The sequence below is a fragment of the Acanthochromis polyacanthus genome, chromosome 2 (genome assembly GCF_021347895.1).
Source record: "Acanthochromis polyacanthus isolate Apoly-LR-REF ecotype Palm Island chromosome 2, KAUST_Apoly_ChrSc, whole genome shotgun sequence".
Taxonomy (NCBI): Eukaryota; Metazoa; Chordata; class Actinopteri; family Pomacentridae; genus Acanthochromis; species Acanthochromis polyacanthus.
This window is the reverse complement of record NC_067114.1, coordinates 36,729,058-36,754,936: the sequence shown is the minus strand read 5'-3', so window position 1 is coordinate 36,754,936 and position 25,879 is coordinate 36,729,058. Positions and strand designations below refer to the sequence as shown.

General features: G+C 40.4%; 1 protein-coding gene across 8 annotated transcripts in view; it reads left to right on the top strand.

Moving 5' to 3' along the window:
- The window catches only part of adamtsl3 (ADAMTS-like 3), a 159,167-nt gene that overhangs the window by 45,242 nt on the left and 88,046 nt on the right, over positions 1-25,879 (top strand). The window lies entirely within an intron of this gene.

Below are 25,879 nucleotides of genomic sequence, written 5' to 3'. Positions count from 1 at the left end.
GTAGGACACATGCTGATGCATGCTGAATCGTATTAATGATGGCTCTTCGTATTCCTGACATCTAATTGCCATAACTTTGTGTTTGGCCCAGAAATCACGGATTTGAATAGCATTATACTGGCATCACATACATATAATACAATATGGGACAACATCAGATGAATTTTAAACTGTACCGAGGCATGGTGCCAGAGTACTGTTGTCTCTTGACTAGTTACTCTGCTGAAAAGTTAACATGTGATGTTCATTAAAAATCACAATATCAAAATCACAATACAGGAGTCCTCTACTTACATCAGAAGTCTGACGAAAATGTGAACAAAGCCGTTTTGTACATCATGGATTTTTTTGTAGTTATTTTACCGTTGGCTACGCCCCACAGTGTGAAGGTTCAATAAACGGCCAGAGAACGAGATAAAGTCTCACTCATTCATCACAGAGGGTCACTACAACGTCTTTTACTGTTTTTACAACTTGATCGATGTTCATCGGTGTTTCACCCTATTCTGAGTGTTTTATTCTATCTAATTTTACTTCCATGGAGATGGCTTTCCTTTACTTCAAAGCACTGCCATCAGAAGAGTCTGACTTACAATTGAGAGCCAAAATAAAGGGCATAAGGTTAGAGAATGCAGCCCAATCCAAGATAGTGGACAAGCGACGAATGTAAACAAAGCCGTCTTATAGCACTGTGTGACGATGAATTCGTCTGCTTCGCTCATCAACTAGTTCCACGTAACCAGTTCTGACACAGCACCAAAACGCTGTAAGTTGATGATCGTAAACCGAGGACCCCGTGTAGTCAGTTATTTTATTTATTTTCTTTGTTACAGTGTCTCATGTGGATGGCCAAGAACTAAGTCCGTGCTAAATCTCTGATTGTCATTTTCACCCAAATGATAAAGTGACTCTGAGGGATTAAAGATGTCACCTACACAACCCCACAGACACGCATACCTCCCACTCGATGTCACTTACATATATAAGCATATGTGTGCTGATCTACTATATGCAAGCAGAGTGGTGGCTGCAAACTGTTGGTAAAGAGGTAAATCAACCCCATAGGGAGTCCATGGGGATAAGAATAACACCTACTGTTGGTGGCTAAATGTCACTAAGGTGTGTGTGTGTGTGTGTGTGTGTGTGTGTGTGTGTGTGTGTGTGTGTGTGTGTGTGTGTGTGTGTGGTTGCTTTTAGATGAAAGAGTCGGGGACCACAGCTGTTTCCCTTATGGTCAATCAGGATCAGCGCCTTTGGGTGCTTTTAATACACTCATCCACCACTCTACATTAAGCTACACCACCAGAATGTCTTTAAAAAAGTAATTTAAAATAGGATTTCAAACTGCAGCTAAGCAAAGCCACAAAAAAACCTACCCACAGGATCAAGGTAGTGGCTCACTTGCTGCGCTCCAACAGAAAAAGCAAATAATAATGAAACTTCATATCCTGTCAGAACAATCCAATAGAAAATGAATTAGACTCACCAGCTCACTAGCAGAAACCCACAAACTTCTCCTTCAACTCCACACAGAGTTTATGATACCCCTGCACACAAGCCACAAGAAATATACAATATAAAAACACAAATAACAAGGCAGTATAGGAAAAATGAGAAACAAGCCTGTATTTCATCTGACTTCTCTGCACTGGTGGGGTACAACACTGAACACTGAATGACAATTAGCCCATTTCATCGATTTAGTGACCAGACTTACAGGATATTATTTGCTTTTTTTGGTGATACCATGTCAGTTTTAGTCGCTTTCTTTCAATGTGCGACCCACAGTTCTGTGTTAGTACGTGGATATGATGAGGTTTGAAAACCTGTTCTGCATTCTCTCTACTGCTCTCATTCACTCTGGCTGTCAGCAAAGTGTAGTGTTATTCTGTAGTGTGTTTTTGTTTTGCTTCAGGGCAGTTATTGTGTGTCTGTAGTGCTTGCCTTTACTGGTATCCTCACATGCTCTCTCCAATAGTGTTTGCCAGGTAGGTATGTTGTAGAATTACCTATAGTACTGCATACATTTTATACAGGACTGTTAATCTGACAAGGTTATCTGCAATACAGAGGCACCACAGGGAGCAGTCCTGGCTCCCTTCCTCTTCACCCTGTACACAGCAAACTTCATGTACAACTCAGCCAACGGTCACCTGCAGAAGTTCTCTGACGACTCTGCACTTGTTGGCCTCATCACAGATGGGAGTGACAAGGGGTACAGAGAACTGACCCAGAACTTTGTGAACTGGTGCCACCAGATCAATGCTGGGAAAACCGAAGAACTGGTAGTGGATTTCCAAAAGGCCCAAACCCACTCAGCCAACACCAGTGAACATCCAGGGAAGGGACATTGAAATGACATTTTATAAGTACCTACACCCTACACCTGGATGAATGGATAGCACTGTCCGTCATCAAAAAATCTGGGTAATGCCAGTGATATGTGCAATACTGTTATTACCTTCGCCAAGGAGGTTATGTGACACCCGGCGTTTGTGTGTCTGTCTGTCTGTCTGTTAGCAAGATAACTCAAAAACGCCTGGGCAGATTCAGATGAAATTTTCAGGGGATGTAGACTATGGTTAAGAGGAAGAGCTGATTTAATTTTGGTGGCAATCCAGAAAGGATCCTGGATTCTGGATCACTTTGAATTTTTTAGTATGTGGTTTAGTATGTGGTCCAAAATATGACAAAAACATCATAGGTCAGTATGTCATCCAACAAATTGGAACAAGGTGTCCAGATAGCTCAACTGGTTAAGGAGGTGATTCATAAATAGAACTGTGTCAGAGACACAGGTTCAATTCCAGCTTATGATCCTTTACTGCATGGGTTTCCTGTTTTCCTCTCTATCCTTGGCGGAGGTCTGCGCTCTCTGAGTGCTTTTCTAGTTTCTAGATGTTAGTACTTTTGTATATTTTGCTATATTTTATTTTTATAATACATTCTTTAAATGTTTGCACAATTTCTGCTGCTATACCACCGCGAATTTCCCCACTGTGGCATTAATAAAGGCTTAAATGAATACTGAGCATTTTATTTTTACATGTAAATGTACTGATTCAAATAATCCTGAAATCAGTTGTTAAAATGCCAACTTTTCACACGCCTTTTCCAAATTCCCGGAAAAAAGACAAAGCAGATACCAAATGTGTGGTGAGTGCAATGTTTCACTGCACACTGTGATTACTCTTGTTGATTAATGGATGTGCCAAGATGAAGTGGGACACTTTCTAAGAGTGCTGTTTATCTGTCGCATTTAGCAATTTTACATCTTTGTCTCTCTCTGTTTTGTGTGCGTGTGTGTGTCTGTGTGTGTCAATGGTGTGTACTGATCGCTATGCCAGACCACACCAATTAGCAGCCTTTCACTTAACTTTGCTAAATTCTTCTGTCAGGGTGAGACCTCTTCCACAGCTCTGCATGGCCCAGAGACTGCAGCTCCACAGCTGACACCGTATAACTGTTCACACTCAGCACACATCCCAGACTGAGTTACCAGCTCATTTTAACAGCACAAACTGAGACATCCTGCCATAGCTACTAGGAATTTTGTGCAAAGTCTCCACACCTGAACGATCAAATAGATTTCTTGTAAATTTGAATAGCTTAAAGTTGTAGTTTGGAGTGAACCACAAAATTAGCACCACCATGTCTTACTGTCTTTCTTTTCTAGGTTTTACTTTTTCTCTTTCCCTTTGAGCCTTTTTTAGTTTTGTTTCTCAACTCTCTGTCACCCCAACTTCACAGTTTGCACAACTTCACAGCTCCATTTTAAGAACTGATGGCTTTCTTCCAAAGATTATTTTTGTGTGATGTTATTTTTACCCTGGTCTTTCCTCCTTTTTTGCTCCATCACTCTTTTCATTCTTCTCTTCTTCAAGTTTGGGATCGATAGTGTTTTTGGTCACTGCAAATACGTTCAAAGGTATCAACAAGAAAAGCACTCAGAGCGCAGTGCTCTGCCAATCTGCTCAGTCTTTGTGTCACTTTCGACAGATGGAATCTTTAATAAAAAAACAACCTTGCAATAAGCACAGGCATGTTTTATGTATGTGACTGTTATATATGGATACCCAAACGTGTGACATAAATATGTAGCAGGCGACGAGAATTGATGTGACCCGGAAACACCCCCACAATTTAAGCAGATGTTCCTTGTATCATTTCCGATGGATGAGTCCCATGAAGTTTGCAGCAGGATCACAATCATGTGAGCAACAGCAGGCAGCTGGTAGCGTTCACTTGTTGTCATAGTTACAGTGACGCTGCGCCCGCCGCTATCTCGCAATAGGAAATCCTTAGCAAATCCATGGATCCAGACTTTAAGCTGGATCACTGCCAAAATGTAATGAGGTGGTCCTTGTGTTATTTCTGACCTTCACTGAAAATTTCATCCAAATCCGTTGGTCTGTTTTTGAGTAATGTTGCTAACAGATGGAAGGATTTACGTACGCTGATCGTCACGTAACTCTGCCGCGTTCCTTGGTGGAGTAGTTAATTATAAAAAAAACATGTATGAAATTTGCAATTTAGCATCTTAATTCAATAGGAAGATGATGACTGAAATACCTTGTTTGATGTTTAGTTACCAGGATAAGGACTACAGGGCATCTAAACCACTTCTTTTGTTCTATTGTCGATATTTCGTGACTGCTAAAAATCTCAGTTTACATTCAATGACAGCTTTCTAAAAAATTGGTCCAGTAAATGATTTTGATGATGGTAAATATGCCGGTACTGGGATGGACAAACTGCTACCATTGCACTTGAACAATGTAAGTGCTCCTTTTTACAGTTTTTTTTCAATGTTTTACACAATAGCAGTTAATGTCCAGTTACTAGCTTCTGTCACTTTGACAACACTGTAAATGTGCACAATGACAGATGGCAATATATACTACAGGTAAATTTTCAACTTGCTGTGCTAGTTATGTATGAGAATGAATGCTTTCACCTTGTTATTCTGTTGATCATTATTAAGTGCTCAGTGATGACAGAGACAGACATGAAAATTGCAGTGCATTGAGGTTTTTGCAACACAGGAATCCTGATATTCTTGAACAAGGTCTGGTGTCTTCATTGTCCCCGTAGGCTGTCTCTTCATGACTAGAGTGAAGCTATAAATATGCTTGCAATGTAGACACACAGACTAATGGTCTAAATTTAAATTGAAGGAACTAGTTCAAAATAGCATAGATTCACACATAGATTATTATCTGGTGCGATCAGTGTTGCACAGGAGGTGATGGTTATGCTGAAAGCAGATGCATTGGTAATGTGTTAGACTGAAGGTGGACATTCATTACACAAAATATGCTGCTGATGGCTGCTGTAAAAATTCTGCGCCTGTTAGTCTTTCCAGCCCATTTGAGCCAAATGGATCCTTCCTAATCTCCTTCATCTGTTTTGATAGCTTCTCCTGATTTTGTTCCTGCTGCTGCTAATGGTCTGACATGTTAGCCTGACATGATCACTGTTAGCAAACAAGTGTTTGCTTTCATCTCGCAACTTTCTCACCCTCACCACACATGCGCACACACACACACACACACACACACACACACACACACACACACACACACACACACACACACACACACACACACACACACACACACAAGCATTCACACACTATTTGCATTTAAAATAGAGATAACCTTACCTGATTAGTCCCTTGAGCTTTGGCTTTTGACTGCACATCACTTAGTTTTTTCTAATCAAATAGGAAATGTTGAAAAAAAGAGACTTTAGTAGTTGGTGTTCAACTTTATTGTGACCCTTTGGATTGTAGCCAGTGGCACTGAAAGAACACACTCAGCTGTTAGTCTTTTCTTGTTTCTGTACCATAAAAGTAACCAAATATGGCATGGAGCATCAGCACCACTAACCTAGCCTTAGCACATTTATTGTAATAAAGAAACCAATAGAAACATGTGCAACCTTCAGTACAATAAAAGTTTCAGCTCAGATTTCTTACAGCCAGTCAGGTAGTGCATTCTGTCATTTAGAATGGAGGACATTATTAATGTTGGATTTCATATTTTTTTAGTTGATATTACTTAGCAAGGAAATATGTGCCTCTGGTGGTGTAAATGATAGCTGCAGTGTCTCAAAAACATGATGGTAGGGTGTAACATGGTGGTGGTAGCAACAATTTACTGATGTCAGTAAAAACAATTTCCTGACACTGACAACATATTTCAGCTGCTGAAATATCCACTCTTATTGACAGCATATTGAAATGTATTGTAATGAACACTACTGACCGGACTCAGAATATGACCCAAGTTTTTGGTGTCAATGTCCTGCACTTTGCATGCCTACCTTCTGATGCACAAAAAATGACAAGGTTGCTTGCACACTGTGAACTAAACCAGAACTATAGATGAGAACATAAATGTAAATAATCTTAGTAGACATACATTTTTAGGAAAAAGTGGTCTTTCATGTATAAGGGCCTGACACATCTAAGCAAACCCTTTACTCATGGATACCATTGCTTGTAATACAATCAGAATTTCTATATATGCACAGAAATAGACATACTGTGAGAGTCAGTGCATTGTCCTAAAAACTACCAGATGTAGTCATGCAGCGTATGCAGCTTCATTTTGAATATGAATATACATTCTTTTCATTTAATTTCTGTGATCAGAGAGTCTTCTGACCTGTGCTGACCCTTGATATGTGGTAGGTTGTACTAGACAATAGGGGTTCCTCAGATATTTCACTCCTATTTGGAGCTGTTTGAGTATGTGGATGGGATGGTGAAGAGGGTAAATGTGCATGTGGTTCTTTTCCATTCCAGTGCAAAATATAATTTGCCTTACTGATGCCAGAGACAATGGAAACATTGTTGACATTCATAGATTGTACAGTTGTGTTGTGTAGATGTATTAGGAATATCCTCCAAAGTATGGAAGTTATATGCTTTGCTTCCATCCCCAAGGTGTGTTTTTAAGGCCACAGACTGGGTTTTAAGATAGAAATAGAATGAGCTGGCTTAAATCGTGCTTGTGTTTATTTACCTGGTGGCTCTGTAATTGCTTTGAGTTCTGCTTACTGCTGTAAAGTAAGCAGGTTTAGGCTTTCAGGAGAAGTTCAACAAGAAAAAGTGTTCTTACCTGATTTCTCTCCAAGAGCAAGATGAGATCTGTGCATTAAGTGCCGAGGTGGAATGAGAACATGGTTTTCCTTTCTTAGCATAAAGACTTTAAGAAGGCAAGAGGTAGCCTGCCTCTAAAAGTATGCTTATCAGCACCTCTTAAGCTTGGTATCGGAGCCTAATTTTAATTTCGTTCTGTGTCCTAATTTTACAGAGCTAACTCTAACACTTGTGAAAAGATAGTTTGTAGTCTTACGGAGGGGTTACATGCTGGAATAATCTTTCGACGAATAATAGCCCAGCACAGTGACTGTGTGCTGAAGTCATGTTTTTACAGTGAGTTTGCTGAGTTCAGTGGCATTATGCTTTCACAGAGATGCATTAATTTCTTCCCACCTAAAATATATGAAGTAACTTGAAGTACATGCAGAGATGCCACCCAAAAGTGCCATCAGACAGATAGGCCTTTGATTAGAAATTGTTTTAGCATATAACACCTCTCAAAAGCCATACATTTGTTTGTATTTTAAAAACTTGTAGCAGTTTAGCTCTCAGTACTAAGGGGACAGCCATGGGAATGGAGGCGGAGCTGATGTGGGAGAGATCTCGGAGTGTGCGTCTTCAGAGTATGGCATGTTTAGGAGAATGAATTCCAGTGGACAGGAATTCAGACGGTGAGGGGTGAATGCAGCTTGAGGCAGGAATCCAACGGTGAGGGACACGGATAGCTAATCAGAGACACGGTGATTAGCATGAGTCAAAGCAATCAGAACAAACACTGAACTAGAGCTGGCCTGACTTCATTAGCTGAGTGTAGTTCAACGATCCACTGTTGAATGGTGAACAAAGCCCTTCTGTTATGGCAGATGAGGAATCAAGCACAGGTGAGTCACTCCCCATCAGGTGTCCTCACTCAACTGATTATCCACTCAAACCTCCAGCACACACACGCTCACACACATTCCCTCCATTTATACTATTGCTGTTCCTCTCCAGGGATCTCCAACACTCATCTTTCATTCCCTCCTTCCCCTTTCAAACTCTTCTGTTTTCTTCTTTCACTTTGCATCCCTGCCTTTATGCTCTTTCTACCTTTCCATCTCCGTCTGCAGTCTTTTGATGTTTATTCTGTAGTTGATATTCAAATACATTGAAAGTCTGCCACCCAAAATTGAAAAAGATGAATGAGACTTGCTGGGAATTTATTCAAATCAAAACCTGGTAAGTCTTTTAGTTCTTCTGTTTTTCACTTTGTGTTGCTGTTGGTGGATGCTGTGTTTTAGCACAGTCACAATAGTTTCTGACAGTAGACTTTGCATATTTCTGATGTTCTACAGTGTCCAAGCATCACTCAAGAAAGCAAAAACCAATGCAGCAGTGCTAACCAGTATGAATAAAAAACATAGCATGCATTACGCTACTCTAAAAAGTGGTGCAGTGATGTTTTATTCTGAGCTGTAGCTAAGATCCACCAATAGCTGGAAAAAGGACTGAAGGACTATTGAATGCTTGAACCAAATGAAGCTGGAAATAGAAGTGGGTGTTTACTGATTAAATTTGGGACTACAACAATGGATTGATTGTAGTGGAGTTTTACAGATGTTTTCTCCTGGTGCTTTGACTGCCTTGTTCTGTCGTTGGCTTGGTCTGCTGCCAGAGATAGGAAATGGGTTTTTATGACAGTGTATACCGGAGTTGGGAAAAGTTTTTAGAGAGCAGTTGGAAGAGGAAAACTGTAATGTAACCAAGGAACAGAGTGTGACTAACAGTACATTGACTGTAATAATCACAGTATCTTTATAGCAATTTTTATTTGTTGCTTATCTGTGGCTGCATATGATTTATATATATTTAGAATATATATGGATAGATTAGACTATTTTAAATTTCAACACATGATGCACATAGTATGCTGATTAGATTATTTCTTTCGCTTATTGTCAGAAAAATACGAAAAAAATTTTGCTTTAGAAAACTGCAAAAAAGAACATCTACACCAATGTACAGTATAGCTATAATTTTTGTTCGAATAATGTGCTCCCCAAACCCACCCCCACTGGCATTATATGTACCATTTTACCCATTTTATTCAGTATGACCCTATTGATTCGGATGATGTCAACCTAATTAAGCTACTTTCAGGGTGCATCACAAAACCTATCTGGATTAATGAAAATTTTGACAGATACAGGTGAATATTCTGACCGGAACCCAGTCTAGTCCTGAAAGAGCTGTGCAGTTGTCATGTTGTGAACAGGATGTGTTTAAATTAGGGTTCTAAAATCAAAATAGTTTATCCAGATTAAAATATTACATTTGAAAATGCGTGCTTTAGTTTAGACCAAGAGGGGATACGTTTGTTTTCTGTTTGACAAGTGATTACATGGCACAGTATATGTAAATGTGTAGTGAAATGTAAAATAAGTGGCCACTCAGAGAGGAGTGTGCCACAGGGTGAGTCAGAGACTCAAATACAGAGCAACTTGACCGAAACACAGCCAGACAGAGATTTTAACAATAAGTTAATCCACACGATTTACAAAATAACACGGGAAGAACATGCTGACAGATTACTCTAAAAAGGAGCCAACTATAGGTCTGAATAGCACACTGACGCACACACACTAGATTGGGGGCTGAATAAATACAGAAACTAAGCCTAACACACTAAACAGACTTAATCTTCCATCTATCCGTCCGTCCATCTGTCCATCCATCCTCCGCTTATCTGGGGTCGGGTCTCAGAGGTAGCAGACGTTCCCAGGCCAAACTTATTTACTGTAATCTTACAAAGCAATAATTTAGCTAGGACAGGGACTAACCAGGACTTGGTAATACCAAGCAAGGAAGCTAATCAAGAGGCTACAGAATGCATCCATGAAGCAGCAGGCACTAACAGCCAAACATGTTGAACTACACAGAATGGAGTGAAACACGCTCAAAAATACACTATCGCTACACACTAGGAGACTACAAGAGAGGAGGAAACTGAGCTGGTAGTGTGGTAGGAAAGAGAGAGAGGGAATGCAGACGGAGGAGGTGTGTGGTGTGGTCGGAATGGCTTCCAGGCAGGTGCAGGTTTTGAATCCAATGGCAGGGAGGGTCACAGGTAAGGTTATTCAACAGTCCAGTGTCATGCAGTGATCTCCATCTGGCTTTTATGGCGAGGCTTGATGAGTAGCAGGGTGACCACTCTCCGCCGCAGGTGTGTTCACTCGTGTGATTATCTAATGCCCTGAACCTGCACATGTTCCACACACACCTCACTCACGCCCACCTGAAGAAAAAGGAAAAGAAGGGAGGGGAACAAAAAACGGGGAAATGCTGCCACTGCTCAGACTTGGAGGTGGAGGGTGTGACAAAGTGTTTATGTGCAGAAAAACTAATCATCTTTCTAAATGGTGTGTCCATATGTTTGCTTGACAGATATACTGGATGTAGGCTAGCATTTGCACATCCACTTTGTATGAACGAATGTATGTGTGCACATGACTATAGATGTTTCTGCCTTTTTAGCAACTTTATTTTGGATGTCTCACTAATATATCTACACCAATTCAATTTCATTTTAACCACAAATAGGTTCATGTGCAAGTCTAGTCAAGTTTCTGATGTGATTAAAGCTGTATTAAATTTGACAATATATAGTGTTTAAACACAGCAGTCTTCTGTTGCAGTAATTTCTTGACAGTAGTAAAGTGTTGAATGTATACATTTCTCTGTCAAAAAGCAGAAAAATGTTCTTAGAAATTTGAATCTAAATACAGTATTTCACAGCGACATCAGAGACCACTAGCTCCTGCAGAAAGATCTAAAAAAGCATAGCAACATAGACAGGTAGCACACTTGATTAAGATAGCATGACACAATCCTGCCTCCCTGTCAGTAAAAAAAATGTAGAACGCTATTCTGTATTTGTCAAGAATGATTAAAAAAAAGACATCCAATATCCTGCTCATGTAGTTTTTTTTTAAATAACTGACTACATGATATATGACCATGCTTCACTTAATAATAAAAAAGAAAAGGAGTCATGCAGCAGTTGCTGAGAGTTCAGCTGGCTCACTTGATCACTCTGAGGCACCTTGAGAGCAGCTCCTTCAAGCACAGATGTGATTCACTCAGATCCATGATTTACACAAACTACTCAGTTAAAGCCTTGTTCACAAACAGCTGTGTTCGTGTGAGTGTGCTCTGTCCCAGTCATATGCTGTTGTGTCCTTGGGCAAGACACTTTACCCACCCTGCCTCCAGTGCAGCTACTCACTCTGGTGTATGAATGTTGGTGGTGGTCGGAGGGACCATTGGTGTGGATTGGCAGCCACACCTCATTCAGTCTGTCCCAGGGCAGCTGTGGCTAGAAATGTAGTTTATCACCACCAGAGTGAGAATGTGTGAGTGAATAAATAATGGATTCATTGTAAAGCAGTTTGAGTGCCTTGAAAAGCACTACATAAATCTAATCCATTATTGATTCATAGTCATTACCATTGGGACTGTTACTGTTTTGCATTTTTTTCCAGTACCCTTTGCTATAAAGAAGTACAGGCTGGTTGATCAGGCTCGTAAACACAAGTCGCTCTGTACAGTTTACTGACATCATCTGACAGGATTTCTGAGTGTTAAAGTCAAATACCAAGACAATTAGCTCTAAAGAAGCGAGAAGCTGTTGTGTGGTAGAGTCCAGGTTCAAGCTGAAATGAACTCCGACATCAAGAATCGTCTCGTATCTACAGGAGATTCATTACATCAAACAACTTCCATTGTTGTTAGCAAACCAGCAAAAGCAAGCTTTTTAGATAGATACTTTATTAATCCCAAGGGAAATCGAATATCACAGCAGCAAGGCTTTAAAGACAACTTTCTAGAGAGAAATGTCTGTTTTTCTTCTTTCTGTCACCAACTACCACAATATAGCAGGACTCTACTACAGACAAGATATATTATTCAGAGACAAGCTCAGGTTTGAACTCTTTAGATGTAATCATGAACAAGTCCAGATGGAGATCCAGTAATGGAGTACCAAAAAGACATTCACAGACAACAAAAATGAGCACTTTGCTAGCCTATATAGTGATGTTGCTTGATCACTGTGATCAGCCAGTCTTCAGAAATGCTGGTCTGACAGCACTAATTATAGATGTACAGCAAATTAACATCCATTTAACAAATTATTGAGGTCTCTAGGACCCTGAACAGAATTAATGCAGTACAGACCTGCAAGTGATGTGTTTTTATTACTGATAACCATCTTCTTTCCCTAGTCTTGACAAGTTGCTTATCTGCTTAATCATGGTTTATTTGCCATGAGTCTTTCATTTGCGTGTGTAAACATAAATGCCAGAGCTGCTGCAGCTCACAAGCATACATTAAAGGTGAAAGAGTGCAACAGACACAGCACCTAAATAATATGCAAAGCGGTAGCCGTTGACATTCTCCTCTACACAGTTAGTTACATCATTGGAGTTGTTGTCACACAGTATTGAGGGTCTGTCTGATTGAGGTCACTGCATGCTGACCTTGTGTTGCATGATATCAAACATTTATTGCCGTAGATGTAGCCTATTTTTACAGATGCCAAATGCAAGAGTGCTACCCATAAGATATGACAGCATCATCCATTTTCCTGCATTGCTGTGTTGTTTTTTTTTTTTTTTTTTTTTTTGCAGAGTAGCTCTCAGATTTCTATGCCTGGTGCGACTGTGTCAGCTGACACTAATATTGAATGTGTAGGCGCAGAACACGCATCTGTCAGTCAGCTCTGTCTTGTCTTCCTGCAGCCACAGAAAACCAGCAACTGATTGGGCTTGCTGTCTGTCGTTTCATTTTGATGCAGTTAATCATGATTTTCTTTATGCAACTGATCTTACTCAGAAAAACACGAAACTCAGATTCTTAAGAAAAAAGTACTTCTTTTGGAACAGTAGCAGTAAATAATTTACTTGAAACTGGAGCAGTCATGTTCGTCAAGAGTTAAACTGTAATGAACAGAAATGTAGCTATAACTGCTGGTCCTCACCCCTTTTGTATTCTACCCATGTATAACATCTTGTCAGGCAGCTCTTGGGTATTTCTTCTGTCTGCAGTTGTGTGAATCCCTAAAGCTATGAGGGAGTGCTGCTGAAAAGGCCAGGATAGTCTGTACGTACTGTATATTAAAGCAACTCTATTGATGGCTGGATGAAAGAGTCACTGTCAGACCAGTGTAAATATGGGAAATGAAAGCTGTTTTCCTGCAATAACTGCATGTAATTTCCAACCATGTCACAAAGTGGAAAATTTGGTGCCAGGGCAGAGGATTTATACATGCATATTGCTTTTGTAATAGGGTAACGATTGATCAGTGATTGAATTCTGCATGTGTTCCTAAGCAGGACTGACTGTATATTCAGCGCATCCTTTGTAACAGGTTGGTGTTTGGAAGAAGCCATCAGTGCTATACCAACTCCTTTCCTTTGTCATGTCTAATGCTACAACGGGAACTTAAAGCTGTGCCACAGTTGTAGCAGTCAGTCACTGATAATGCCACTAGTGTTTCAACTGAATTTCACAAGCCTTCAACCTCTGCATCAACCTGCTGGCTATTTGTTTCATTTATCCAAAAGGAAAGTTCAGAGCAGAGCTTAATACAAAATAACCTCTTTTTTTTTACTTGGCAGGTAGACTTGTCATTTGTGAAATGAGATCACACCCTCTGATCTCGAAATGAGCGAGCTATTTAAATATTTAAGCATTATCCTATTATGCTGAGCTGTTTGCTCCCACAGTGGCGTAGCGGTTAGCACTTTCGCGTTGCAGTGAGAAGATCCTTGGTCCACTTTCCTGGGATCTTTCTGCTTGGAGTTTGCATGTTCTTCCTGTACATGCGTGGGTTTTCTCCGAGTACTCCGGCTTCCTCCCACAGTCCAAAAATATGCTGAGGTTAATTGATTATTCTGAATTGCCCGTAGGTGTGAATGCGAGTGTGGTTGTCCGACAGACTGGTAAACTGTCCAGGGTGTCCTCTGCCTTCGCCCCAAGTCAGCTGGGATAGGCTTCAGCCCCCCCATGACCCCCATTAGGATTAGGCGGTGTATAGATATATCGATAGATGGATGTCTGCTCCCATATAACCCAGCAAAAACATGTGAAACTGCGATCTCTCCTTACAGTCCTACCCGTTCAGCAACAAACGATAACACAGTTCTTCCACCGCTCTTCATGTGCAATAGCATCATGTTAACACTTCTATTATGTGTAAAAGTACAATTCCATCAACTCTATGATCTTTTATGAAACTAGTTTTAGTGCTGGAAATTGTAGAATTGAAAAGCTCTGCAATGACTACGAAAGAAGCTGAAACATTTTGAACAAAAGATGTGTCAACAGCAGTGTGGGTGGTACACATGTACTCCTACTGGAGGTACAGATATGCGAGGCTTTTTACAGCTTTGTGATACAATGTCTTTATGAGCCTTTGGGCTGTACTGGGTTTTATGTGTGTACTAGGAAAAGGGAGCTGAATGAAGAGCAAAAATGAAGAATTAGTGAATTAGTTGTTGGAAAAGTGGATGACAGGGATTTGAGGATGTTGAATCATTTGCTGCTTTTCTGCAGCACTGCACAGAACATCTACACAGATTTAAATTTAACAAATAAGTCTAAAATCAAACGTACAAGGCTGTTTTTAAAAAAAAATCATTTCATCTACTGTACTAATCCCTTGTGGATGATGTATGTGTGAATCGATAGGCTGGATATATGAAGCAAAAGGGAGGAGGGAGCCTCTATGTTGAGAAGAGTCTGAAGCACTGAAAATACAGTATATTGTCAACCCATGGCTGGCAAAGCAAATAATTAAGAGAAATACACTTAAATTGAAGACATGAGTATCCGTGTCATTATGCCAAGTTTATTTTGGCAGATTTTAGTGTGAAGCACCTGTTTTGATTTTCTGTTTTATGCTGCTTACTGATATTTCAAATGCAACATTTTTTTAATTTTCTTGTTAGAAATAATTCAGGCTAACATCCACAGTTTTGAGTTTTTTTTTTTTTGGTAGAGGTGAAAAGTAGGGGTGGATATAATGCTTATGTCTATAATCTGTCTTTAATTTTATCTTTATTTTATTAAAAACCTAACAGAAAATACTTGCTCAGTTGCTGTACCACTCGATATTTTCTTCACAGTGTACTTTTTGTTAATATTTTGTGCCTACATTTTATTCCAGACAGTGAGGAAAAAGGGTGGGGAATAACATGCAACAAAAGGGTCCAACTGATCCAAACTGAAAGTCATTTTGGCTTGTGGCTAGTGCATATCTGTATAAGAAGTACAGTAATAATTTTTTAAACAGTTTTGCTGGATTCAATAAGTGGCTTGAAATGAGAGTTTGCATTAACCCAGCTCAGTTTTGTGACCTAGTTTCATCCGATAGCTGAAAAAGCTCCATGATCACCATTCTGCTTCAGTGACCACTACTTGTAATCGTGTGTAACTTTTTCTTGGAAGCTTTTTCTGAGAATTTGCAACCTGCAATATGTCTGTCTCAATTTTTGTAACACTACCAGTGCATTATATACAATAGCAAAGGTTTCACTGTACCCTGAGCTGTAGACCTGGGATCTTAGGCCTAATTATTTACCTTATTCTTTAGCTTAGTAAATGTAATATTTATAATTTAATATGCATCATGTAGTACATTTTTGCACAGTACAGCCGAAGCCTCAAGATAAATAGATTTCTGGATGTTGAAACTAAATACTAAGTCAAGTATTTGGATGGTAAAATTTTCTCCACTGAGACTCTGAATTGTCTCACATTCCCCACTCTCAGCAAACCCAGTGTGTGCATGATCAGCAATGATTTTTTTTTTCTTACTCTTCTGCCTTTATATTTAAAGGTACTTTGGCGCTTTGGGCACTGTCTTTCTCGGACAGTTAAAATCCCTCTTTGTCAGTTTTGTGTTGATTTTTGCTTCAAAGGCTTCAATGTGCATGAGTTTGATGAGAGCTCCAAAATGATTAGACTATGGATATTTGAACCATGGTTCATATGTGGGCTTAGTAAAGGAGTTTCCGTGCAAGAAACCAAGGATTAAATGTTGATTAACAGGCAGAAAATTGATTACAGGTGTTTGTGAAAAGTGCTTAATATCCTGTTTGATGTATAGGTTATCTGAAAGACAAGGCAAGTTTATTTGTATAGTATTTGTAGCCTAGCTTAGCTAGACTGTATTCCCGTTATAAGGGATATACGGGAATACGGTCTAGCCCTCCTCCATTGACACATTTTGACAGGTTTTCAAGCTCCGAGCAGATCAGACCGAACCAATCAGAGCACCAGAGGCGGGAGTTAACGATGCGACCGCAACAGAGCGAGGTTTCTCTCGTGCGCTTTCCTCTGTTTTGCACGGGCTGAATTTGTCCTTAAAACCTCAACAAGAAGCAGCTCTTAAAGCTTTTCTTTTTGAAAAGGATGTATTTTTAATTCCGGCAGGCTGTACGATAGAATGCGTAATGCTGCCCTCCACTGTTGAAAGGGAGAGCTTAGATTTTCCTCAGGACCCCTGTACGGCAAAGGAAGCTGTTAAAACTACAAAACATCATGGCGGAAAGGCAATTGTTAGGTCGCTTAGTGATTGCGTCACACATGTGTTACGCTGATTGGCTCTCTCCAATTCAAGCTGTGATCGGTCGTCCCGCCTCTGGGCTAGATTTGGTTCAATGGAGCAGTTCCAGACTGACTTTGTGTATTTGTAATACACAATATAAAGGCTGTCTGGTCCCCAGGCAATAGTATTTGTACATTTATACACAGGGCATTTCAAAGTGCTTTACAATGGCAAAGAAATGCATTCAGAAAATTAATTACAAAAATTATTTCAAGGCAGATATTATAATCATACATTAAAATCATACAAATAAAACATGAAACAGCAGTAAGATCATGACAATAGACTGGGCATCTAAGAAAAAGCTGCAGTAAACAACATGGTTGTAAAAGAGCTGACAGTTTGAGCAGACTTCAGATGTTCAGGAGTTTGTTCCACAGGTGAGGAGCATAATAGCTGAATGCTGCTTCACTATTTTTGATTCTGGTTCTTGGAACCCACAATAAACCTGTCCCTGATGACCTGAGGGTTCTGGATGCTTCATGTGAAGCTAATACATCCAGGATGTATTTTAGTCCAAGACCATTCAGTGGTTTGTAGACCGAGAGTAAGATTTTGAAGTTTATCATTTGACTAACAGGAAGCCAGTGTAGTGATTTGAGGACCGGTGTAATATGGTCCACTTTCTTGGTGTTAGTTAGGACTCTGGCAGTGGTGTTCTGGATCAACTACAGCTCTTTATCTGTAGAAGAGTAGCGTGAGCTTTTCACTCCTTTTTTAAAAATTCTACTTCTTTTTGTCACGGTTTAGCAGAGAGCCACACTACCAAGGCTGGGTGGAAAGAGAATGCGCTTTATTGTTTGGGGAGGTGGGTTATGGCGGAGGGTGAGAGGCGTCAGGATGCAGGAGCGGGGAAAGCGACTGGTGGAGTGGTGTTTGGGGCTGGAAACAGGCCGGGGGCTCCAGGAGAGGTCCGGGTGGAAAAGAGGGTCCGAGTGAAGGGGGGGAAACCGGTGCCAAATGGTCTGGGGAGAACCGGAGGGGAAGGAGGACGGCGGGGATCCCGGACAGCTGGGTCTAGATGAGGGGCAGGAGAAACAACGTGAGGGAAATGGCAAAAAACTCAACAGACTTTACAGGAGGCTAGAGAGTGAACTGAACTGTGCAGTCTTGTTCAACAATCTGGCAGGGAGTGGAAGGATAAGCCGGTTCTTATTGCAGTGGAGAGTAATCAGAGTGATGTCCGTCAGCTGTCCGGGAGCCGTAGAGGTGGTTGATTGCCTGAGTGGAGTCAGCTGGGAAGCTAGACTCCACTCAGGCGCCGAGCTGTAGAGGGAGAGACAGGGCAGAGGAGCGGATGGGAGACTGAAGGGAGACACAGACCGAAACCAAAGGACAGAGAGAGAGAGAGAGAGGGGAGCATGAGTGGGAGAGGAGCAGGAGAGGGAGAGAGGAGCATGAGAGGGAGAGGAAGAGAAACCAGATGGGAAAGGGGGTATTGGGGATATCAGGTGGGAAGGACGGGGGTGAGGAGGGAGCCCTGACACTTTTATTGGCAGGAGCCCAATGAATACTTGATGTTCTTTGTGTTTTGCAAGAATTCAGTTTTTTGTGATATACACTGCCTGTCAACAGTTTCAACACACCTTCTCATTCAGTGCTTTTTATTTGTTTGCATTATTTTCTATATTGTAGATTAAAACTTGGAGTTCAAGTATCAAGGATCTGCAATGGCGGACGACTGTAGAGGGTAGTTGGCTGGTTACAAAGTCCAGGGCTATACGGAACCAAAGCCGCTTCGGTATTGGCAGTGGAAGGAGGAAACCAGAGCTGGGTTGTTTGGTGAACTTGTTCTGAGGACAGAAGGAGTAGGTAGTGAGGAATTCTTTCGTGTCTCTGTTCATAGCTGGCCACTAGAAGAGTTGGTGGAGGAATGTTCGGGTCCGGAAATCCTGGGATGGCACATGAGTCTAGTGGGCCCACTGGAGAACCTGGGAACACACACAGTTGGGGACAACAAGACTGTTAGACAGATCATTACCTGGATCCAGTTATTGGACCTAAGCTTGCCTGACTTGTCTCGATCTCAGGCAAGTAAAGCAGGCAATGATGCACGTAGAGGGATGGATGGTCTCTGGTTTTCCAAGGGATTTAACAGTCATGAACTGCATTGACAGGGTGTTGGACTTAACATTCCTGGAACGAAGGTAATGGGTAAGGGAGAAGTTAAAGCAATCAAAGAACAGAGCACACCTAACCTGACAGGAGTTTAATTTCGAATTGTAAATGGTCTGCAGTTATATAGCATGTTACTACCTTAGTGCTACTCAAAGCGAATTACGGTGTTATTTACCCATTCTTACCCCAATGATGACACAGATTCCATGTAAGGTGTTTGCTTACCATAAGGAGCAAGTTGGAGTTCAGTTTCTTGCCCAAGGACACTTCGGCATTGGGACGGGGATTAAACTGCCAACCTTGCGATTATTTGACAACCCACTCTATCACCTGAGCCACAGCTGCCCAGCTGTCTGATGGTTGGCAAGGTTAAGGTTAAGGTCGCAAATGTAAAATTTTAAGGGTGTCTGAAAACTTTTTTCCACCACTGTATTTCATGTACTAGTCAGCCTAAAGTAGCCATTTGACACTCCCTTGGCTGTGATTCATTTCAGCTTTTCTGAGTTATTTTTATTTGTCCTGTTGCTGTATGGGATGTCACTGGCAAGTCCTATGTGAGGAAATGTGTGCACAACTCACCATGTTGGCTGTGCTCCGTAAACACAGCTCTCCAAAGAATGATAAACTGCTGTGGGCTGTGTATGAAGGGCCCAGCGTGTTGTTGATCCAGACTGATACGCTAAGTTTTTACAGTTGTCAGTGGTATTTTGAGGCCAGGTCTCCCAGTGTGAGAGCTCTGCTGCAATCAGCCAGGGAATGAGCTTAATCATTTATAATGAGTCCGAAGTCCAACCTGCCAGCCATATATGAATGAGACGGACGTAACAGGTCAAAGCCGTCTAGCAGATTCTTTATCTTGACATTGCAAGAAAAAGAGAACAAAAAAAGAAACAAACATAAGAAGTAATCTTAAGCCTTGTACTGAATTTCAAACTAAATCAAACTGACATTCCCACTATGAAATTCTTCTTTCTTAAATTGTTTCCTCCGAGACCGGACTTGTCAATCAAGTTGCCCAAACAGCTTTCCAGTGTGCATCAGTCACAAATTTAGTAAGTCAACTCGGTTTAAACGGTGGTTTAATTACCAACTTGTCAACCCTTCTGTTTTTCCCATGTTCTTTCGTATTTTTTCCTGGGTAGTACATTTTATTTTAAGGGGTGATGGTGCTTTCTTTGAACACCAGTATAGACCAGACAGGGTAGGTCTGCTGGAAGCGTTGAATGAATTATTGTACATTTTTATCAGAATTATTTGATGGTCTGTGTTTTAAAATGGTAATAGAGGAAAAAAATGGGTGTGTTTTAGGGGTTGAGAGCCTTTTTTAATCTGAATCATGTACATTTATGTCTAAACCTACTTTGCATCAGCAAATTTAAGTTGAGAGGAGCACTCCTTAAATATGTTTTTTTTTTCAAATTTTATATATATATACTTTACAGTAAACATTCCAGAGTTTTAGGGGAATTGCTACAATGTCTGCATCTGACAACAGATGGCCACAGTACTGTTCCAACCAACAAACTAAAGGTGTTTATATGGCATCCACTGTGTCACACGATCAGTGGAGAACCCGCTCATAATCTGAACCACATCCCAAAGGTGTTATTTTTCCATACCATATTCTTTCCTTTCTTTTACTGACAAGCATTTCTCTTCCGTAGTCACTTTTTCCAGTTTGGCTGCTTCACTTTTCAGTATCAGTTCTGATACAAAGCTGTCATGTTGGTGCACATTACAGCAATACTTTCCTGTTAGACGGGTCAATGGACCAAGAGTTTTACAAGTGGTACAACTTAAACTATTTCTATACAGAAACTAGCAAGAAGTAGCAGACATAATACAAGGTGAGAGCCTTCTTAATTGTTGCAAGTTATTGGTAGCACCAATAAAATGAATCAGCTGCTGGCTAACTAAGTTTATTTGCTGCTCCTCTGAAAAATTAAATGGAATCCTGCTGATACATCCTTGACCTGTGACAAGTATGCCATGGACAGTGAGATGTAGAATTGTTTAAATATGGGGGTTAAAACTGATGGCAATAGTGGCACCCTTGCAGTTCTGACATTGGATAGGTGTGGCAGAAGGGGGGTTTCCAAGGTTATTGGACAAGCAGTTCTAAAGATGCATACTGACAACTTTTTGGTGCACTCTCAGATTCCACAGCTCAGTTTGAAGAGGTTCCTAATTCATTGTATAGATATGAACTGAAACCAATGGATGTTTGGAACTGTACGCAGTAAATCTGCAACACCCGACTTTTGCATTTAAATCTGAGATTGTACAGCATGTGTTTTCATGGTAAGCATGATATGAGACTGTAGAATCGCCCCTCAAAGTATCTAAAAAAGTAAGAAAGGGAATTGAAATACTGTTGAAGGTAAATCGATTTAATGCCCATCCACAGCCTTGGCCTCCACTTGATCACAGAGAACATCACTTGCTAACGCCGATTAGTTTTGTATTGACTTTACAACATACACAGTTGATTTGCAAGCCCCTGCCACAGTCATAGTGAAAACAATCCTTTTTTGATTACCAGCCACAGTGAAGTGAGTTGACTATACATTTCATAGAATTCATAAAGAATAGATTGTTTCCTGCATTCAACATTCTCATGCACTTAAGGAGCCAGGCATTTTTTTCTTTAATCCCATCTGACACACTTCTATATCAGTACACAAACTGAGATTACTGCTGCTGGCTATTTTTCACTCTGTAGGAGCTCCTACAACCAAACAAAGTGATGCAAGTCTGTTTACCAGCTCTGAAATTCTGCAGGAGTTCCAGTGTGAAGCAACCTAATGGGATTTGCGCTTGTGCGTGTTTCATGGCTTTCAGTCAAAGAGGAAAATCTGTGATGCAGTTTGGGAATAATGGACGAAAAAGAAGACATGACAAAAACAATGAATAGATCAACCAGCAAATGAAGGGATGGTTTAATTAATGAATAAATGGAGAGATTGTCCCAGTAGTCAGCCGACCTTTCAGTTCATAGTTCAGGGTTAGTTTAACTGATCCAAAGCTAAAGTGAAATCCGTGCAAGACGTGCTGAAAAACTTGTTACAAAGTTGATTCATGTTTTATTTCAGGAAATGTTCTGACTCTAGGAGTAAGAATTATACTAGACTTACTAAATGGAAATTAAATTAATAAGGGACATTTTATGAAAGCCCTTTAGGAGTTGTAAAAAAAATAGGTATGGAATGATTTATTAATGCTTCATAAATTTGTTCTTGGGCTTTAGTTTGACCGGTTTTGGGACTACTAGGTTACACCTAGAGAATGAATACGTATGTCCACCACATTTTAGGGAAAGATTGTCACCACACACAGACAGCTGTCTCGATAGGAACCACAGTCTCTGATGCCTGCCATATGCCCCAACCACCTCCTGCATCTGATGTTCACAGAATAATAATATCAACATACAGTTTCTGTAGCAGAATTGCTTTCTTCTTTCGCTTCCCATTTCATCATACGTAATCTTAAATTAATCTTTCGACACAATTTGCGGTTCCAGGAGGCAGTTTGGGAAAACTTAGAATAAAATGATTCTCACTAATGAGCCATCAAATTTGCAGTTGGTGGTGGTGCCTTATTAGAGAGTAATACCAATGGAACTTGCATGTATTGGCTGACTTAGTTCCATGTTACAACCTTATTGGTAAACTTAGAAAAATACTCTACATGCCCAGGTCATCTGGGTTGTCAGTGGACACAGATTGCTGATACTGAGCTATGCAGAGCTAACACAATAGGACTGGGTGCCTATCCAGGCCAAAAAACCCTTGGCTGGGCAGATTCTTCTCATGCCGATGTTATTACTGTTGGAGGTCTGTGATGCCTGTTAGCCGGCTGAGCCCGACAACAAAAGGTGGTTTTATCCTATTAGTAGAGTGCTAATGTGTCCAATTCCTCTCTAGTGGATCAGTCCGTCTCTTTGGATGCAGCAGGTAGAGAAAAAAAAAACACAAGAATACAGATTTCCCCTTCAGTGCTCCAGCTGAAGATGCATGGATCAATCCAAAACATTTGTGGGTTGATAGAAGAAGGCTGAAGACTGCAAAGTGTATTGCTCTGCCAGCTACAATGAGAGCTAGTGCTCCAGGCCTGGAAGGCTTGGTGAAATGAAACCTGCAGAGACATGTCAGAAATGTGAATTCTGGTTGACCAGGCATAAATAACATTGTCGGAGGAATTACGGTTTGTTCCTGTGCTGTGAGTTTTCCTGACACAGGAAGAACTGTTTTGGTGGAATGACTTCAGTGTCACTTCTCCAGGAAAAAGCAGCCTTCCCACTTGCTTAATAGGCTGCCAGGGTTTGACTATTGGTCCAGTGAAATACAGGACAATTTAAAGTGCTCTCAAAGGCCCAGTTCTTCCCTTTTCTGACTTACAGTATTTTCCATACATACTTCATTGTGCTTCATTTTTCCTCTTACACACACACACACACACACACACACACACACACACACACACACACACACACACACACACACACACACACACACACACAGCTCCAGTATGGGAAACCTTTTTGTCTGGTACCACAGAGTCGGTGGTGACATCACTGACCCAAGGAAGCCAATTTTTCTATTTTTGGTGACACACAGTCAGGAAACCCTCTCTCTTTCCACCCCCCTCCCTCTATCAAAGCCTCACTCTCTGTTGCTCTCATTTTCATCTGAGTTTTTCATACAGCAGATAAGGGCAGAGAGGTTGGCAGTGAGATGCATGGAGGCTGTCACAGCTTTTAGAGGCTACTAGCCTGAAACACATAATTTTATCACTGGACTCCGGCCTGCATTGACTAATTGCTGGTCTCTTTTAAATTCCCAATGGCATGACAATGTGTGAAATAAATAGCAGTTGAGCACCAAGAAACAGAAGTTACTCAACTGCATTGAATTAGATGTGTTTGAGTATAGATTGGATTATATAAAAGTGTTCTGACAGTAGAAGTACATGCCCAATATATTTTAATCTTCTGAAGCTACAGCACACTTTATTGAGCATGATTGCGAAAAAAAAAAATGTTGCAGAGCCTTTTGGTCTTTTCTGGTGAGATCAATTTACAGAATTTTTAGTCATCCCTCTGAATCAAAACTGAAAACAAATACCTTTTCTGTCATCTTAAGAGTGGTCTGACTTGCTGGATGTAAACTATAGGGCTGTTATTTTTATTGCGCATGTCACCTGGCAAACTACACATTGAAAATGGCAAGTTTTGTAGAAAATCTGGATCCCCACCCCGGTCAGATTTTTAGCAGGTGCACGGTTGTTGTAGGTGTGAACAAACGTTTACATACACTTGTACAGATAATGGTAGTCTTAACTTTCCAACATGTCCTATAACTCAGAATTTTCTGTGGTAGAATTATTGTAACATGTTTGTCACAGCAAAACAATTACAGATTTTTGACTGTGTTCATTTTAGATTTTCATAGTCAATTGTAATCACTGACAAGAAGTTATGAGATTATGCCATCAGGAAAATTAACACAACTTTCTACAGATTTCCATTTTCCCAGAAGACACATACTAAATCTTTGAAAGAATCTAAATGCATTATTCTTTCTTGTGACAAAGATTTTTTTTGTTTGTTTGTTGATTCATGGGTTTCTTTCCATCAGCTATAGAAACTCAAGACTGCCCACATATGTCCCATTTAGATCATGGATGGTCTTTGCACGCATATGCAAACCTTTGTTCACGACTGTACATCCTGGGCTTTGCATTACTCAATATGACTGACTTAACGAAATACAAACAAACCATGGCATTTTTTTTTCTCCTGCAGGAGAATAATAATTAGGTGTAGACAGACCTTTCTCCAGTGTTGACACAGTGCCATAGAAATTGGCCTGGCAATGCTAGGCACACATACATGTGGTACACACTATTTTTACTGTAAGAATCAAACAAAATGCTTTAAAGCATTAATAGTAATGGGGGTGAGTTTAAAGGATTAGTAAAACTTCACCATACACACAGGAAAATGGCTCAGGGTAATTTCTTGAAGAAGTTGACTGAAAATTCTTGTTCTGAAAACTGCTATGCAAATGTCTGTGTAGATTCTCAGTCATCCAGGCCATACTAAATGTAGGAGCTTTAGTAGAAATCAGCTGGACTTCTCGTGTAGGTTTTTGGAGACATTCCACCTCTCATTCAAGAAGCTGCAGTTCTGACTGATGGGGAGTTTTAGATGTTTATAGTCACTCCAGCTGACATGGCCCATAGATGACCCAGGACTTCCCTGTCTTCAAGTGTGAATGATTGTGAAACCAGGCAGTCCAACAGCAATGATGGCAATAATGGTGGTGGAGCTGCCAGTTTACACAACAAAGGTCATGAATGTGCCATGTCAGGAAATGCTAATAATGGTGGAACATTCTGGGGAGAGACCTTACCACTGTGTTATAGCAGCTTGATAAGTGGTGTCACAGGCCAGTGCACATGGAAAACACTCTAACATGCATATAAAAGAGGGATAGCATCTTTAGATGTTGCATTCTAGACTGTGCAGTACTAAATGGTTAAGAAAACTAATGGCAATACACATCACATACAGTTATTCCAATGGGAAAACTACTCAGTCTCAGAATATTGATTTGATCTAACACACCTGTTGGATTGAAAAAAAAAAAGTTAAAATAATCCAAACTGTACATCGATGGCAAAGATAACTGTTGGGCAGGGTACAAACAAAACTCTCAACACAAATGACTGCTGACTGCCAGTTTGACACAGCAGTGCTTTTAGCTGCATTCTTAACTTAGCATGCAAGCACATTAAAGTTGAATGTTGATACTTGTGTCTACTAAGTCTACAATGATAATTTAGTTGTTTTTTAGCTTGCTGTTTGCCAGTCTGTGCTGAATATTAAATACAGTTGAGATTGACTGAAGTGTTTATAGTTTTGTGGGTATCCTGTCTCAAACCAAGATTTTCAGATTGGATTAAAATATTTCAGAAACACTAACATGGTACCAAAT